The sequence below is a fragment of the Epargyreus clarus genome, unplaced genomic scaffold (assembly GCF_041222505.1).
Source record: "Epargyreus clarus isolate Ecla_fem2 unplaced genomic scaffold, WU_Ecla_fem_2.2 ptg000023l, whole genome shotgun sequence".
NCBI lineage: Eukaryota > Metazoa > Arthropoda > Insecta > Lepidoptera > Hesperiidae > Epargyreus > Epargyreus clarus.
Genome location: NW_027332230.1, coordinates 15,336,358 through 15,355,515, shown reverse-complemented (window position 1 = coordinate 15,355,515; position 19,158 = coordinate 15,336,358). Strand labels below are relative to the sequence as shown.

Here is a 19,158-nt window from a genome sequence, read left to right as displayed (position 1 = left end):
CGTATATGTATCATGATTATAGAGAACCAGTTCTAAATTAATGTATGTATTATGTCTACTTTTTTACCTGTCTGTGGAGGCCAATATTTTCCCAGATTTTAACATGCTTATGTGGTGTCCGATTCGTCGAAATAGTAGGAGTGATATAGGCTATATTTTTTTAAAAATTAATCGCGTTTTTGTTTGTACAAAAGCGTTTTGAGTTATCAAGTCAAAAACTGCTACAAATATACGGACGAATTATAATTTCATTATGTCTCTACTAAAATCCACCACAAAAAAAACCTAGAATACAGTCAGTGAAAAATCAATGGTCATAAAATAATCTCCTTCCGATTATAAAATGAATTTATCCATTGTGTGTATAATTACTCGTTTGCTTTAATCACAAATACTCTTTCATTCAAATGTCAATCAAGTGGAAGAGTGGAGCAGGACACAATCATCTTGTTGTGTTAAGAAGCTATTTCATTCACGATAAGGAAAATGTGTATTTAAAAACTAGAATATATTTCGCGGCTAAGCTTTAGTTTATAGCAGTAGATATAAATAATTATTGCCGTCTTACGTACGTACTTCTTTTTATTCATCTTTTTCTAATATTGAAGTAGTAAACGGGAATCTACCTGATGGTAAATGTCTGACTGGTCCTTACATTTTATTTTCCAGGGGGAAATCTTCAAAAGGACGGACGACGTGGGAGCGACGCAGGGTTATGTGGGATTTTTACCTTACTAAAACCCCCCGGTGGTCGTCCTCAACGCTTGTTGAAGAACTCCGGTATGTCCGACGGAACACAACCGCCCCGATCGGGTTCTGCCCTGGGGGAGCAGTTTTCGCTCTTCCCACACCACGTAGTGTTCATGACGGTACGCGACCACACATACCGCCGTCCTTCCCGGGGTCGCTTACTGGACGGTTCAAGCTCCCACTCTTGCCGCCCGCAACCCCGGAAGCCCCCTCTTTTAGTCGCCTCTTACGGCAGGGGATACTGTAGTCCTATTCTAGTCCAGGAACTACTGGGAGTACTGGGACGAACTGTCTACTGGACGCATGAACTCAGTCCCTGATAAGATTATATTCCTACCTGAGGTTGGCCATAGGCGCATTGCTATCTGTGAGGACTAAATTAGAACACTTCGGATGTCCCTCACACTACATTTTTTAAGAGCAAAACAGAAACGCTTAACACTGCTGTTATTAAGCAGAAATAGGTGTGGCGATGCCGCAGTGGTACGTTCTGAGTCGAACCACAAATTCTACCACTTCCAGTTATCACGGTTAATGGTGAAGGAAGTTAACAAGGCTATATTTTTAAGTAGTTGGGTTTTTTTATCATATTCTTTTCATTATGTTGTTTTTCTGTCACTTCCATATGATATTAAGTATTACAGGCCGTGGAAGTGTGAACTCATCTATCTATTGCAGGATCTATTGGACCTTTAAACTGGCTACATTTATGACCATTTCTAGCCGCAATTAAACACTCGTGAAGTCAACATCAATACCGCACCGCGCCGGGCGATATTTGTTGCAATATCTATAAAGCTGGAGCCCGAAGATATTGCATTTATTGTTTGATATAACCACACCGAGTTCAACTAGCGGCTAGATTGCAATGTTGCATAATTACACACAATATTGTTGCAACATTATATTGCTGAGAACTATCTCAGCTAAATTTCCAACAGGTTGCAATTTGTACAGTTCATTTATGAGTCCCATTAATTTAAGAAAAATGTTAATCTATATACAATACATGTATTATCGATTAAGTTACGTATACTTTAACTACTACTATATGTACAACTAATATATGTATACAGGGTGTCCCGTAAGTACCACGACAAACTTAGGGAGAACATAGGTTAGGGTCTGACTCACAGACAAAAAAAATACCTTAGTAAAAGTGTCACCGTTTTTGCACTATCGATTGTTTTATATTTTTTTATTATGTTCTCCCCAAGTTTGTCGTAGTACTTACGGGATACCCTGTATATATGAAATAAAGTTAAAATCTTCGAGGTTAGACTGATCCGACAACTGATCGACTGATTGATTGATTGATATCCACAAAATACTATTTTGTACGCACAAAGCGTTGTTTCCACGAAGTTCCGGGAGTTTATTACTCGAATGCGTTTTTATGGATATCGGTTTCGAACGGTTATTACGATTAATGGCCGAAATTAATTTGAAACTTTACGAAACAGAAACTTCATTGTGTAAAAGTATATTTTCATTACGATACTTAATTATTTTATGTTAATAAGAGTCTATTCCTCCTCATATAGTATATCCCTCTCATTGTGAGAGGAGACTCGTGCCCAGCAGTGGGACAGTAATGGGTTGGTGATGATGATGATGATGATGAGAGTCTGTTTAATTGCTGGTGAGTAGCGATTTAGCGGGAAGATATATAAAAAGAAAGAAGGATATTACATCGTTTACAAAATAAGATGTCATAGAATGGATTTTATTATATGAAATAGTCTCTCAGGAATAATCAGCTTACAATTGAGGTATGTCTCTATCGATTGTCTTGTTAATCTGATAAATATTGATTTGTTATAGAATTATTCCTTTTTGGTACAAGAGTAATGATGACTAACAAAGTGACTTTACAAAGAGTAGTTAACCTTACTTTCTAAATATTTGCTAAATGTGCATGAGGCTTACACGCCAACTGTGACTCATACAGTTTCTGAACATAATATTATTTTACCTTCTGAAAATCAATATTCAAATGATGAATGGGTTTTTTTGTTTGTAATTAAAAACATCTGACTACCAAAACGAATTCAATCATAATTTTATGATTGAAATGGTACATTATCCAGAAATAGCGTAGGTTATATGTTACTCGCACACTACCATGAAAGAAGCCTTGGGGCGTAGTATGTCATATAGAAGTACATATAGTCTGGTTGCATCAGAAAGCCTGTAGCACAACCTGAATGTAGGTATGTGGCTTTCATTATAATTTAAATTTGAAAAACCCTCGTGGTCTAGACGTCACTATGTGTATACAGGGCAGAGGGGTCCAAGTTCGATTCACGATCAGACAGTTACCTACACCGGAATCAAGCTTACAGAGCTTAACAGGAGCTAAAATTCTCCAAAAAGTGGCTAAATTTCTCCTAATTCTTTTAAACCGACTTCCCAAAGGAAGAGAGGTTATCAATTCGTCGCGTATATTTTTACCCGACTGCCAAGGAAGGGTTATGTTTTTCGCGCGTATCTTGTATGTTTGTCTTTCTTTATTTGATCCGATCTAACAAACGGCTGGATGAATTTCAACAGTTAAAGTGTCATTATGTTTGTCTCAATGACCCGAGTGTCCTTAGATAGGTGTTAGTAAAAAAAAATCAAAATGGCGGATTTTTGGCGCGAAATAGTAACACATTTAAAAAAAAAAGTTAACCGAACCTATCGAGTAGGGTATCAAATGAAAGGAAATTAAACGGAGATTATAAAAACATATTTGTATATATATAAAACAGTAAGGTGACTGACTGATTGACTAACTAAATGACTTTTTCATTTTTCAGAAATCAACGTACAGCCTAAACCAAGGACTTTACAGTTCTGAAATTTTGCACACAGGTTCTCTATATAGCTTGAATAAGTACTAAGAAAGGCCTTTTGGAAATTCTACCCTTAAGAGGGTAAAATAGGGGAAAACAGTTTTTTTGAAATCCTTTAATTTTGAAGCAACTACTATAAAATTTTATATTTGGCTTTCTGGATAGGAACAAGGACGCACTTATTTACCCCCCTCCGAAAAATCAACCCCGTAGAGGGTAAAATAAGGGTTAAAAGTTCATTTGAACTATCGTCAATTTTGAAGCAAACACTATGTCATTTTGTATCAGGCTTGTTGGATAAAAATAATGAAATGCTACCTCTAACGAGGTAAAATAATGACCGAAACTTTGATTTACTGAAGTTATATATTTTATAGACCGTAAATGGTGAATTTTTTCGCGAAATAGTAACACGTTTTAAAAAAGTTAACCAAACCTATCGAGTAGGGTGTCAAAATAAAGGAAATTGAGAGGAGATTACACATACATTATATAATATATCTTATATATAAAATTCTCGTGTTAGTTACCGTACTCCTCCGAAACGGCTTCACCGATTTTCACCAAATTTTATATACATATTCAGTAGGTCTGAGAATCGGCCACTATCTATTTTTTTTACACCTAAGTGATAAGGGTTGTTCGTCCTTAACATTTTTTTATTTATATGGCAACACAACGTTTGCCGGGTCAGCTAGTACATACATTCGTATATACACATCGGGATGACTGTCTGACTAAATGAGTGAGTTGCTGTGCCAGAGATCAACGCAAAGGGAAACCGCTGAACTTAAGCGTGCTGGAATTTTACACATAGGTTCTTTATATAGCGTAAATGAACACTACGAGGATAAAATAAAATAGGATAATATTGTTTGAACATTTCTTGTTTTTGAAGCAGACACCTACTATGAAACTTTGTATTTGGCTTTCTGGATAAAAATAATGAAATGCCTATTTCACTGCTTTTGGAAATTCTACTTCAGCCTTTTTGGTGCAGTCGGGTTTTTGATTTTTTAAATTAATTACTTGTTTTAAATATTGAAGTTGTAAACGAGCATGCAGCAGCTGATGGTAAGTGACTGTTGCCCTCTTGGACGTCTGCAATCAACCCCAGATAAGATTTGATTCCTACCCAAGGTTGATATAATTGGTATAAAGCCACCAGTTTGAGTAACACACAGTCCGTTGTCGTCAATCATTACTTTTATTAAGAACACGTGTGACATGTATAAATAAGGAAAATCTACAAAGTCACACACTAATTATATTTGAACGTACTAAGTATACAATGAATTAAATTGTTCAACACCTTATGGTTTGGGGAATTTACCTGTTGAATCAGCCAATGGCTTAGTCGCCGTTTCCAAATGACTGTTTTAGTAGGTACCTATTACGAATACGTAAACGTGTTCACATTTGTATGGAAGATGTCACCACGGATCTGGTTTTTAGGATTTTAGTGAAGTCTTCCTTATAAGGGGATTTACGCGCGATGATTAATTGTCTCTTCAGTGGTATATTGTGAAGAACTATGACTAAGTATTCAGATAGAGTACAAGGAGGTAGAATCACCTCTACTGCTATTTCGGTCTTAGGAGGATAGTGTGTTCTGGTTTTGAGGTTTCTTTCATATTGAAAGGCAATAAATATTACCTAGATATAACAGAAAATTAAATTGTTGGAAGTGACGACGCGTGTATTTCCATTTCTATAAACTTTATAATATTATTATTTATTTTCCATTGTTGACTGATATTTCTAGATCAGATTGACCTCCAGTGACTATACTTCATGTATCTTTATGTGCTCCGGAAGTTGAAATATGTCAAGGATGAACACAGAGACGAATACACAAACACCCAGACCCAGAACAGAAATCTTAATTCATCATTTAGATATCTGTTTGGCCGAGGATCGAACCTGCAGCTCTGCGCGCCAAACAAGTATGATCGAGTGATCATACTTGTTTGGCGCACAGAGAGTTGGCGGAGTCACCATGCATGTTAAGCTGATCCCGGTTATTTAATCATTAAGTTGATAGCATGAAATTTTATTGGAGGATCTTATAAGAACATTGAAGGCATTTGATAGAAATGGTACTCTTAGATGGCACATTTGCCTCTACCAATCCGCATTGGAACATGATTCAGACCTCTGCCGAACAACAGTAGAATACGGAAATTGTAGTCAAATCTTATACAAGTTTAATGAATCATATTACCTGGTCACATCACAATCATACGCGAATTTTCCTGAGATTGTTCATATTAGGCAACTACGAAACCACACGTAAATAGCAGTGCCACTTACCACAGCACATAGATGAAGACATTAGTGTGAGGACACAAACAATGGTACAATGAATGTGGTCAGCCCAGTAACTTAAGCTGACACATTAGCGTTTCAAAATTGGTTTTCGTAACACAATTTCAAAGACCAACTTCTCATGCAGGTATACCTCATTATATGAAGGTCTTGGACTATATACATACCATCACCATAAGGTGGAAGGGGTACATACTGTCCGGCTTAAAATATATACCATCATGCATATTTGTAGCGGATTGTTGCGAAGTAGTTTTAATCTTAACTTAATGGCATGAATTTCCGCAAAGTAACGCCTGATTCAATTAACTATCAACCATATCATATCAACCCACTTAGTTATGGTGGGGAAAAACACGCTGAAACCTTTCGTCTAGTATACAAATAGGCTAATGCGTTCGGAGCTGAAATTTGTCCAACTATTATCTACAAAATTAGTAGAAAACTAACCTAACCCATTAAGACGAATTTACCGATAACTCATATGTTAAAATCCATCAAATCGTTTGGCCTGTAGGTCGCTCCAAAGAACGAGATATACATACACACATATAATATGCTCGAAAGGCTTACCCTTCGCAATCAGATAAAAATAGTTTATTTTAACTTCGATAACGCAATAAAGAATTATCGAAATGTCATTATCAGTAACAGTTATTTCGCCTACTATTGCGACAGTGGTTTTGTTTGTTGAATTACAATCACGGACCCAATAGATTGGTGATACGCACGTGTGAAGCCGGATGTGCTCGCGATAAGATCTGGAAGTCATCGATGATGCGGTAGGACCTTTGAAATGATGCGTATGACACCGCGGTTCGTGTAGATCATCATTATCAACCTATTACTGTCCAACTGCTGGACACTGGTCTCTTTTCAGAATGAGAAGGATTAGGCCATAGCCCACCGCGCTGGCCAAGTACGGTTTGGTAGACCTTTCAGATTTTTTTAGGATCTCTCAGGTAAGCAGATTTCTTCAGGACGTTTTCCTTCACCGTTGGAGCAAGTGATATTAAGTTCTAATACTCACATAACTATGAGAAATCAGAGGTGCCTGGGATTCGAACTTCGGACCCTCTTAGTGTCAACCAGCATAGGTTATCACTGCTTAGATCATGGGAAATATCTACAAAGTTAAGCAACGTCAACAAGCAGTAATAATAATAAGCTTTATGAGCGGTTTGGATTTATGCGACACGTTATGTTGAGCATTAATCCATCCTTCATTGATTTGCATTAAACATTGTGGTGGAGAATGTTCCCATTGTGGTAAACATATGGCCAGCAGTGAGATACAAAAAGTGTTGCAGACAATAGCGTGCCAGCAGTCAGTATTCTAGTCTAACAATAAATTCAAAAATTGTCAAAAACTGAACATTGTTACGTGACTTAGGAATTGAAGGCGAACGGTATAAATTGTATACACAATAAAACAGTGTTTGGAATTATATTCCCAATATTGACGTCATTATACCTTTAAAATTTGTTCGTGTATTTCAATAATAATATATGAAATAGGCTGAAAATCGTAGAATGTATTGTGATTACCATTTGGCACGCTACCGGAACAAATCGGAATTATTCTTCAACGCACGACGCATGTTGTATATTCACGCGTTTATTATAATAATTGTTTATTTAAGGAATGGTTTTTGGCTTTTTGAAACGACCATCATAGACGCCAGTCATAAACTAGTACTTTTTACAAAAACAACGTGGTAGGACCATTTATGGTTTGACTGGTATGGGAGACATATTTTTCCGAGGCGTCTCAGCTTAGCCCTCAGGGGTGGTGGCAAGGTAGGAATATGTAATCTTAACTGGCGTTGATTGCAGATATCCATGCGGCAGTAGCGGCAGTAGCCACTGACTATCAGGTGGACTTCATGCTCGCCTCTTACTCCTATATTATATAACAAGACTATGTCAGTCCTACAATTTAGACAAATTTAACGACATGTAAAAATTCGTCAACCCGTATGCGTAACAAAGAATGAGAAGCACACACATTCTAAAACTACGTAAAAACTATACAGCTAGTTTGTGTATGTTTTCGGATGTCAGCGCCGATACACGTATAAAGGTCCTCGGATGTCGAAACATCAAAAGGTTTAGAGTTTATAATATGCTTATTCATAAGATGCTAATTATAAAATAATTGGCCAAGTACGAGTTGAACTTGCGTGTTCCGTATCATAAAAAAAAGTTTCATTTTTAGTATTTGTTAATCAATAGTTCAATAGTAAGGACAAAAATACAACCCATATTTTTTTCTTGTAGTTTATTCCTAAATACTTTGAAGTAACAACTTATTATGGTAACAACTTATAATGTGGTAAGGGTAAATAATTTCGTTACGTAATGTAACGTGTTATGGCGCCAATCTGTCTGGCTTCCCTTTCTCTCATCCATACGGCAGTGGCAGGCAAGCTTCTCTTCTCTCGCTTTAAACCACAGAGGTATTAATATTTCGTACAGATGATTTTCTCTCCTCTCTTCGCATGACACAGTGTATAGCATGTGAGAGACATATACTGTTGACAGTGAATATATAACCTATCACCACTTAAACAATTTCAATATTAAATAGCTCATCTTAGATTAGTTTAACTTATCACTTCTGTTAGGCGGACGCACGTGTCGTCTTTTTTGTTATAGCAGCCATATTAAAGCATATTTTGTAAAAAATCAACTACCTATAATGGCTCAAGAACTAGAACCCTGTGATAGACGGACAGCGAAGGCTTAGGTTTTTAGGGTTCCGTTTTAAACCTGTGGGGACGAAACCCTAACAAGAATGAGTCACGTTTGAATTGCCTACCACAATGACGCATGATTCATTGCAAATTTTAATGATTAATTTGTTCCGATAATGAAATTGTAACATGAATTCATGATGAAATATTCGTAGTTTAATTTTGTGCAAAGTGGCGTTAAATGATTTGTATGGGCAATTTTTGATTTAAATGGATGTAATTTGTACCGAAATGAATTTGGAGTAAACGCAAAAATTAAACAGATGTCGAATTGCTTTTCATTATGTTGATTAAGTAAATTAAGCATTATTAATCAGCGGATAAATAGGTATTATTTATCCAACAGATTTTAAACTTTTTCTTTGATTATATTCCTTCATGATATCTTTATACAAACTTATAATTCATTATTTCTTGACAAACCCAAAGGATTGAAACGTGACCTTATTACAAAGTCCCCGCTGTCTGTTTGTCAAAGAGTTCTTGTCTCTTGGACCGTAATGGATAGAAATTTGATTTTTTTAAGAAGTATGTAATATTACAGCCTATAATAGAAATAATGTAAGGTCATATGGGTGAGCCATATGGTCCTCCACCTTCAAATGAAAGCAGCACACAAACATGCATCCTATTTAATGCCAGGACTTTGCCCTCCGTGTATATCTATAATCAATCCCAGATAGAATTTAAATCCTTTTAAGAACCTACTATAAAATGGAAGTACTCATGTTTTTATAATGCCCTTATACCATTTAAAACAGAACAAAACGTGAACATAATATGAAAAGTTTGGTAAATCCAAAAGTGCACGACTCATAATGCTCATTTAATTATGAAATATAAAAAAAAAAAAAAAAACTTAAGTCGTTCAAAATTAATTGCCGAAAAAACAGCTGTAGTAGGAAGAAGGTACTGCACAAGCGCCCCTGGTGGAATAAATGTACATAATATCTATAGATATACAGTCTTGTAGTTTTCGTTTTTTATTAATTGCAATTAAACGAAATTTTTCGATCGTAAAGCACTCTCTGATGCTTCGCATCATGAATCGTGCAACACTGAATTAATTAATCATTCGCATTCAGTGACCTACAATCGTCGATTAGAATTAAAAAAAAAAAAATTAACTCAAATGATGGATTTTTTCACAAGTTACAGTGTTTTCAGGTTTCACACATGACGGACCGGAAATTTTATTGACCTATTTTGGTGTTTTTTTCCAATTCTATTGCAGTAAATCAATTTTTAAAAAGTATAGAATTAATCTCCATTAAATTATCTCGACAATAGTATGCAAAATATCTTGATTCCGTGAACTATCAAGGCTATAATAATAAAAATAGCCGCCAAAATGAAGCGAAAAAATGTTTTCGATCGTAAAGCACTCTCTGATGCTTCGCATCATGAGTCGTGCAATTACCTAAAATCTCGATTATTAACTTCACATTAATATGTGAGTATGATATGACGGTAGATTAATATCTATCTGTCCATCTGCCTGGTTTATTAAATACAAATTGTTTGCTAATAGCATTATACAATTTCAACAACGCTTGGGGGCTTAATTGATTCACTAATTAGTCGTTACGAATTACCGTTTAAGTGACGGGAACACGCGGTTAACCTAATAACATTATTTACATGACAAAATTGTTAAGGAAAAGATAGAATATGTTTATCTTTGAGAATTAAGTTGGAATGTCGCATGTATTTTAGCGCCGACTTCAGAACTATGTACTTAACCAACGTTTAATTGAATTATTTGTTACTTTGTTGTGACATAGAAGTCGGCTGGGTTTTCTTATTATTTTACTGTGAAGACAATCTTTATATATATATATATATATATATATATATATATATATATATATATATATATATATATATATATATAGAAATACATATATATATATATATATATATATATATATATATATATATCATTTTTTGCATCGTAAAGAAAATATATAAAATGTCGATAAAATAAATCCAAAATATTTTTCCGTATTATATATTTTATTTTATTTTTATATCAGGCTTTAAAACTTTAAAGTTCATTCATTCAAACTTTAAATCATACCAGTCATATTTATGACTGGTAAAAGTAAATAAGCGTTTTATTATGCGCCGATTAAGAAATAGCCAAAATATTTTTCTGTATTTTTTCTTTTTAGGGTTCCATACCCAAATGGTAAAAACGGAACCCTATTACTAAGCATGCGCTGTATGTCCGTGTCACAGGGTTTTATCTCTAGAACCGTAATGTACAGACCCTTATTTTTTTACAGAAAATGTATAATAGTGGCCGCTATAACAACAAATATTGAATATAAAAAATTATAATAATTTCTATGGATGCTACGATAACAAATACTAGAAATACAAAACAATGAGAATTTTGTGGTACGGAAGCCCCCATGTGCAAGTTCGACTTGCACTTGGCCATTTATTTATCAGAATTTGAAACTCCAACCAAGAACCAGTTGCAGGAAACTTAAGAAAAGAAATACCTATATATCCAAACAGCTACGGTACTGCTTTTAACTATTGAGAATTCGACTTGATTTAATAAAACCAAGGCCAAAATCTAATGCAATGTAACTACTTTAATACGATAACGCGAAAGTAGCGTAGTAAAATGCCACAATCTAATAGTATTGCAACATCGCTCTAATTTATGTCACAACGTACTATAAAATTAAATACTTGTTTGTTTGTAAAAATCAAAATGAATTGAGTAAGCAGTGATGACTCGTGTTGTGTGATGGTTGTGTTGTGTGAATGAAAGTAGGTATTATAATAGATTAGAACATAAACAAAGAAGCGATAGTCGGTTGAAACGCGGGGTCCAAGCTTCCAATCCCACCTCTAATATTTTAAATTTATTTGCGTATTAAAAATAATCAGTCGTTTTGAAGGTACAGGAAAACATAGTAAGGAGACCTGTACGCGTAGAAGTTAAAAAAAAGTTCTCGTGGTAGTCTAATGCCAACTGGTTCGACGAGGCATTCCACCACTGAAACGGCCAGCGTGGTGGACTAGATGAGATGAGACCTGTGCCCAGCTGTAGAAACATAATGGGTTGATGACGGAACATCGGGTGGACTACTTCTTCGTTTACTAGTTTTAAATAAAATCGTAAATCTTGTTAATATCTCTGATCTCTTGATGCAATCGAAGTCTAAATTTTCTAGTAAAATTTAATTCTCAACCTCGTTACATCTTTTACAAAATATGATACAGAAATATCAAGTCTAAAGCAGAAAATATTTCCGTTCAACGACTTGCCATCTCGTCTTAGAAAGAAAATGAAGCCAAGAATAATTTAAAGAAAAATATAAATCTGCATTGTTGAGAGTTGTTGTTGCGAATTTTTTTAAGAATACCTACTGTTACTGAGTTTTTCGACCTTAAATAAAACTGTACATTCATGTACACAAATACGTAAAAGTTTTGCTTCGTTTTTATCCGTCAAGGAGTGGAATGCCGTGTCGGCTTCTTTGTTTTCGGAAATACAACCTTAGTAGATCTTAGGCTTCATCATCACTTATCATCAGAGATTGAGGCTAAACTCGCGCCTATTCTAATGATAACTTGTAATTATTATACATATGACAAAATTCCGACTGCTTAAGATTATATCGTCACTGGAAAGGCTAAAAGTCTAACACGCAAATGCGTCCCTTTGCCTTTTATATTTTTAGCCTTTTCAGCCTATGTTACTATATCCTATAGCCAATGTAACTCCTACAGTTTACGCGAATTCAATGACCTCAAATGTAAAAATCCGTCAAGCCCTTTATGCCGGAAGGCATGCAAATAATGAGACATTCAAACATACATACGCTCGTTAAACATTACCCTCCGCAAAAAACATACATACACAGATATACTTATTCAACACCACGTGACCGCTCTTACACATACACTTGTTCGCAACATTGAGATTAATGGCAGCAAGGTTTGAGTCAATTTCTTTTGCAACTATTACCTTCATCTTAATCTTAAGATTGTACTTATTTTATCTTTTAATGCAATAAATAAACAACAAATGCGTGGCATATACGTCATTATTGTATGTAAATACTCTAATACGTGTATCAAATACTCTTGATAAGTAAAAATATAATAGAACGAATATTTATTTACTGTAATTAGGTCGTTATTCGTAAAGAAAAGTTTTTTAAATATAGGAGTAGCAGACGGACATATTATAGTCCACCTGATGATAGGTGGCTACAGACTTCTGGAATCAACTCTGGATAGGATTATATTCAAGCGGGCAACCGCTGCGTGCGAACGCCGTACGTGAAAAAACCGTCGCACGAGCGTTTATGACGCTGCTTAGTTTTACGCTAGCGTGCACGCGCCAGTTTTAGCGGTTGCCCTTTAATATCATAATGGGTGTCAATGAATCTTTTTGCGCATATCCTCGATAATTTATTCAAGTGCAAAGATAGATCCTCTTAAGCTGTTATCTTGTCCCACGGTATGCATATTTTTATCGGCGCATTTATCACAGAAAACCGTTGCACAAGTGTTCTGTGTAACATTTCGTACATAGTTTATAATAGGTACATATTAAAGATTACCGATTAGGATGAGATAAGCCAATTGGGGCCAACGATGTTACGACGAAACGATGTTACAACTACGACATTGACATTTTTGCTACCATAACTTACTAGCTCAGTGTTTTAGTAATTTTCATTAAATGATGGTAGAGGTAGATGTTTATGGTTTGATTGCGAAGGCTACACCTATTTAGCCTTATAACAACAGTGTTAACTCTTTTGGTTTCAAGGGTGCGAAAGTAGAGATACATTTGTACGAGGCTTTTCAAACAAGTCCTTTGGAGTCCTACTCATCTGTCGACTGGACAGACAGGAATCCTAACTAAGGTTGATGATAGATGTCCATATTTGCTACTTGCAAATTATGTAAAAAAACATTTTTATTTTTACACTGTTTAGTTACAGTTTGTGGTGGTGTTATTTTCCACACCTTGACTTACGCCTTATGAGTTGACAGATTGCTTTACCAAAAATAAAGTATTTGATGTCTTATTAAGAGTCATTAAGAGTCTGAGTGGATCAGACGCTTTAATGTATCTTTTATAGTTCATTGTTTTAATCTTACAAGGTCATCTTTATGTCCTCTGAATTGCTATTAAGATATTTTTTAAGGCTTTAATAAGGTCGCTGCTTTAAAAATCGGATCACCTGCTAAATTTAATACGGGGCGATAGAAAGAACATCGGGCGCGAACAAAAGTAGCACGCGGCGCCTATTTGACCCAAAACATATTCAAAACATCATCGGCTCAGCGGAAAACATGCAGACTGCGCGGCGCATACAGACGGCAACTATGACAATAACTTAAGGCATACGCCTTACGTCGCTTCTGTGTCAATTCCAAAAAACATCATTAATATTATGATACCTTATTTTGTACTGAAACTCTGTCTTATTTTTATTCATAATATTTTTGATTAACCATTTTTGACCTACTTCACCTAACTTTGTAGCTATACTGGGACGTCTTACCCCCGGGCGCATATACATATATTGCGGCAATGTCAACATAAGGGCGGTGGGCAGGAAAAGGTCTCGAGGATATCCTCTTTGCCCGGGCAGATTCTCAGGTGGTCGAATGCCCCCTGGATTTATAATATTTATTCATAATAATATGATGTTATTTAAAACATTATAATATAATGAACAAGTATCAAAAATAGATCAACGACCGCGAGGCCATTTAAATGGGAGTATGGTCCGGCCTCCGCCCGCTCATACATTGAGCGTGCGAGGCGGACCACAAACTCCTCGACCTAACTTTGTAAAATTGCCTTAATTGTAAGGTCCCGTAAAAAATGTAAACAAAAATTCGGAAAAGTATGTATTAAATATTAATAGGATTTATTTTTGTATTGGCCTAAAACAAACTCCACAAAAGTTATGAACACAAAAACATATTCAAATTCAAATTCAAATCTCATTTATTCAAAATTGATTCACATAGAATACTTTTTGAAAGTCAACAAACTACCACCGCTTCGGAAGGTATTTCGCTATGGAGAAGAAGCGGCGCAAGAAACTCCATACGTGTGCATATTTGCATCTTTTAAAGAGTAAATAATATACAATTTTACATAGTGGTACATATAATTATTTTTTGATGTTGGAGCTGGAGTTGTCATACCATACGGATTTATCATTTAAGTACTGATTTACATTATAATAAGCTTTTTTACATAAAGTTAATTTTATAGTAGATTTAAACCTTTTCTCGGATAGATCGATAATGTCTTTTGGTATTTTATTGTAGAAACGAATACAGTTCCCCATAAAAGAATTACACACCTTGCTTAATCTAAATTGAGGTATGGCCAATTTATCTTTATTTCTAGTATTATGACTGTGCCTATTATAATTTTTTTCCAAAGAAGAATAATTTTTGCGAGCATATAAGATATTTTCATAAATATATTGACTAGGTACTGTCAAAATATTTATAGATTTAAACAGTTCTCGTAAGGACTCACGGGGGCGAAGACTATAAATGGCTCTAATTGCACGTTTTTGAAGTATAAAAATGACATCTATGCTAGCAGCGTTACCCCACAGCAGAATACCGTAAGACATAATGCTATGAAAATAACTAAAGTAAACAAGCCTAGCGGTTGGTATATCGGTAAGATGTCTTATTTTCTTTACCGCATAGGCTGCAGAACTAAGTCTACTACATAACTTTGCTATCTGAGGGCTCCATTGTAGTTTAGAATCTAAATTTATCCCTAAGAAAACTGTTTCATCTACAAATTCTAAGTGATCATTGTTAAGGGTAACATTCATCGTCAGCTTTTTAACATTAGGCAGAGCAAATCGGACACATTTAGTCTTTTTATTATTTAATACAAGATTGTTTGCGCTAAACCAGTTGTGAATTATGTCAAGTGCTTTATTGACAGCGCTCACGTCGTTAGATTGTCTTTTAACTCATTTCATACTAAATGTTAATACATTTCATACTAAATGTTAATACAAAATTTCTGTAAGTTATTCAAACGATTTAGCGTTCAACTAGGCGTGAATATAACTGGCATTTACTACGAACGAAACTCATTTTAGAAGGTTCCGAAGGTCTGTGACGTAACACTTGAATGGAATCATTCATTCGTCATTCCACGCTATCTGTTATGAAGAATAGCAATAGCAATAGTTTACATAGCATTAGTGTTCGTCGTGAATGAATTACTGTCTCACTGCTGGGCACTAGTCATCGAGTGAGAAGAGTTAAGGTTTTCACCGTGATGGTCAAGTGCAGATTGGTAGACTTCACACTATGAAAAATAAATAATTTAACTGTAAGGCATGTAGATTTCTATAAAATGTTTTATTTCACCGATAAAACAAGTGATAATTATTTTTTGGTAACTTAACCTAACCTACCCATTCAACTTTAAAAATCAGAGGAGGCCTGGGACTCGAACCTCAGACCCTCCGATTGTGACGGTGAGTTTCAAAGCACTTGGCTATCACTGCTGCATTAGTATATTAATAAAAATAAGGAGATATCATAAATTTATTTTTAAGGCAGTCAAGGTAAGTGCGTTTTAAGGCCTATTGTCTATCAGGTGAAATTGAGGCCAGACAAAGGTATATAGTCGATAATAATTCGCCAAGTACATGGAGGCTTCCGTACCACCATTCATTATTTTTGACTTATTTTCAACAATACTTAGTTATATGATGCAACAATAGATGGCGTTGGGGTGATATGAATAATACGTCAACAATAATTAGTTATATAACCCAAAAATAGATGGCGTTGGGGTGATGATGAATAATACGTAAACAACGTACAATAAAATTAAAATAACTATATTAAAATACGTTTTATGGTTCTTATTGGTGTTTATTAAAATACCAGTTATAATATTAAACGAATTGTAAACATTTAAACCTTAGTACGGTTTAAGAGTTAGATCGAAAAATGCCGAAAAATACCGGTTTGTTGTATGGAGACCCCCTTTAATATTCAACTTTATTTTATGTTTAGTATTTGTTGTTATAGCGGCCACCGTTATGCATCCTCTATAAAAATTTCATGTGTCTATCTATTACGGTTCCGGAGATATAACCCTGTGACAGACGGACAGACGGACAGACGGACAGACGGCGAAGTCTTAGTAATAGGGTTCCGTTTTTACCCTTTGGGTACAGAACCCTAAAAAACAAATTAGGAAACATTAAATGACATATTAAAATTTCTAATGTCAAAATTTCCAAATTCGAAATCTATACAATTATTTATATTAAAAACAAAAGAGGTACCTATAGCCTTTGCTTTTAATATAAAGGCTATATTCTTTAAAAAAGTAAGAATGCCGATCACGTGACAATATTTACAAGTTAAATAGTTTACTTAATAATTATGACAAAAATAGCGTTCGTTTGTTTGTGGTGCAGCCAAGCATGTTAAATGTTAAGGTGAACAACTATTTTATTTCTTTATAAAATTAAAGTATGAATATTGTGAACGTGATTGTAAGTGGCCGCTGCTGCCATACATCTGTAAGCAATCTTAGATTTATAGCATTGAAATAGTCAACGAGCATGCACCTGATGTTAAGTGCCAACTGCCGCTCACGGACATCTGTAATTAATCCCAGATAAGATTACATCCCTACCTGAGAAATCGCTGCAAAGGTGTTGCTTCCCCTGAGGATTAAATAATTGCTTAATGCAATTATTTTTTCCTCATTCCAAATCAAATTAAATCAAATCAACTCATTTATTTGCATGAATGTAGGTTTATATCCCTTTTGAATTTCCCGTTTGTATAAATTGCATGCAAGTTCAGTTTACTTTATGCACATAATATTAACCTTTTAAAAATAAATAAACTCAACAAGTCTTACTTCTCATCATGGTGTTAAAAACTACTAGATTTGACCCACCAAAGTCAAATTAAATATCTGTTTAATTAAACCTTTTTATCCTACTTCGGCTATTGCTTTTCGAGCGTATGTAATGGTGTATGTATGTGTGTATTGTATATCTCATTCTTTAGAATGCCCTACATTTAAATCGGCTTATTGGATTTTTATGAATGAAAAAATAACACTATGCCTCTAATTTAACTTTCTTTACCCATATCAGACCGTTATCCAGTTACCCTAAAACACCTAAAATCGTTGTACTTCTATATTAGGATAAGTTGCTTTATATTAAAATTATACTCTACAATAATATAAAAAATGTTGCAATAAATATTATTCCGTACAAACGTACAGACAACATCCATTATAGTTATTAATCATAACAGTGTTTTACCCACCGCTAACGTATGTAATTATTTTAATAATTATGATATTTATGTCAATTATTTATGTAGGTACCTTACTCTAATAATTATCATTATGTTACGGTATTTGTTAAATAACCAAGATTATGATCAAAAAAACTTTTACTAAACATTTATGTTTAGTTTTTCAAAAAATATAACTGACTTTAAATCTGGGTTACTTTAACAAACTTAAAATTAATGGTCTTTTTTTAAATTTACTCGTCTCAAAATTTAATCATACTCGTATTTTACAATAAAATGATTTTTACGATGAAGCAAAAAGTAAATAAGTTTAATTGAAATACTATTCTTTAATTTTCTGCATTTATGATTAAAAAATTACATTACTAATCAAAACAGCTTCTATACGTATAACGCAATTAACCGTCGCTAAATAGCGCAAAAACGCACAACAATCCACAAAATTACAAGAATGGGTGAACTTACATCACAGTCGTTGCAATATTGTCCCTTCACTTAACAATCGATCATCACTACACAACCGCGTCACAGTACTGTCAGCAAAACACTGCACGATTGCGCGAACGCAGGTCCTTGTACCAGCCCACCAGACCCCTACGTATTGACTAACTAGTACGAATCTTCGCCGATTCCGTGGAAGTGGTAGGTCTATGCAACCATTGAGTTCAGCGGCGGTGCTTCAACGGCGGAATGAAAAATGACTAAATGTTACGTTTTTGTGTTTATGTACGAGTAAATTGATCTTTCTTTCTTTCTAAAAAGTTGACTTAAATGTCTAAAACATCCCAACAAATTAAATATTTATTATATTGTATGATTTTAGTGAAATATTTTTTGCTTAAAATATGAGGAATCTTCTCTTTTACGAAGTTATGTGCAGGAACTTAATTAGTACTATGTGAATCACTAAAACATAGATCGGGAATTTACATGCTTGAGTTCACATTTGTTCTCAAAGTTCTTTGAAGTCAATTCGCACCTGATCAGTAGTCTATGACCTAAATGATGCTCCAACTATGAGGAGATTCGAGGTGGGTTGAACAAATTTCATCTTATTTATAGCATAAATAAATCACAGATTGAAACTAAGGTGAATTCGTCTAAACACTACAAATATTGCCTCTTAGTATAATGATCATATTTTCCTCTGTTAT

General features: G+C 34.6%; 1 protein-coding gene across 1 annotated transcript in view; it reads right to left on the bottom strand.

Moving 5' to 3' along the window:
• The window catches only part of LOC140751614 (proton-coupled amino acid transporter-like protein acs), a 68,551-nt gene extending 49,930 nt beyond the window's left edge, over positions 1–18,621 (bottom strand). The window contains exon 1 of the mRNA XM_073085583.1: positions 18,470–18,621. The gene's annotated coding sequence lies outside the window, so the exon portion shown is untranslated. The remainder of the gene's footprint in view (positions 1–18,469) is intronic.
• Between the last annotated feature and the right edge of the window lie 537 nt (positions 18,622–19,158).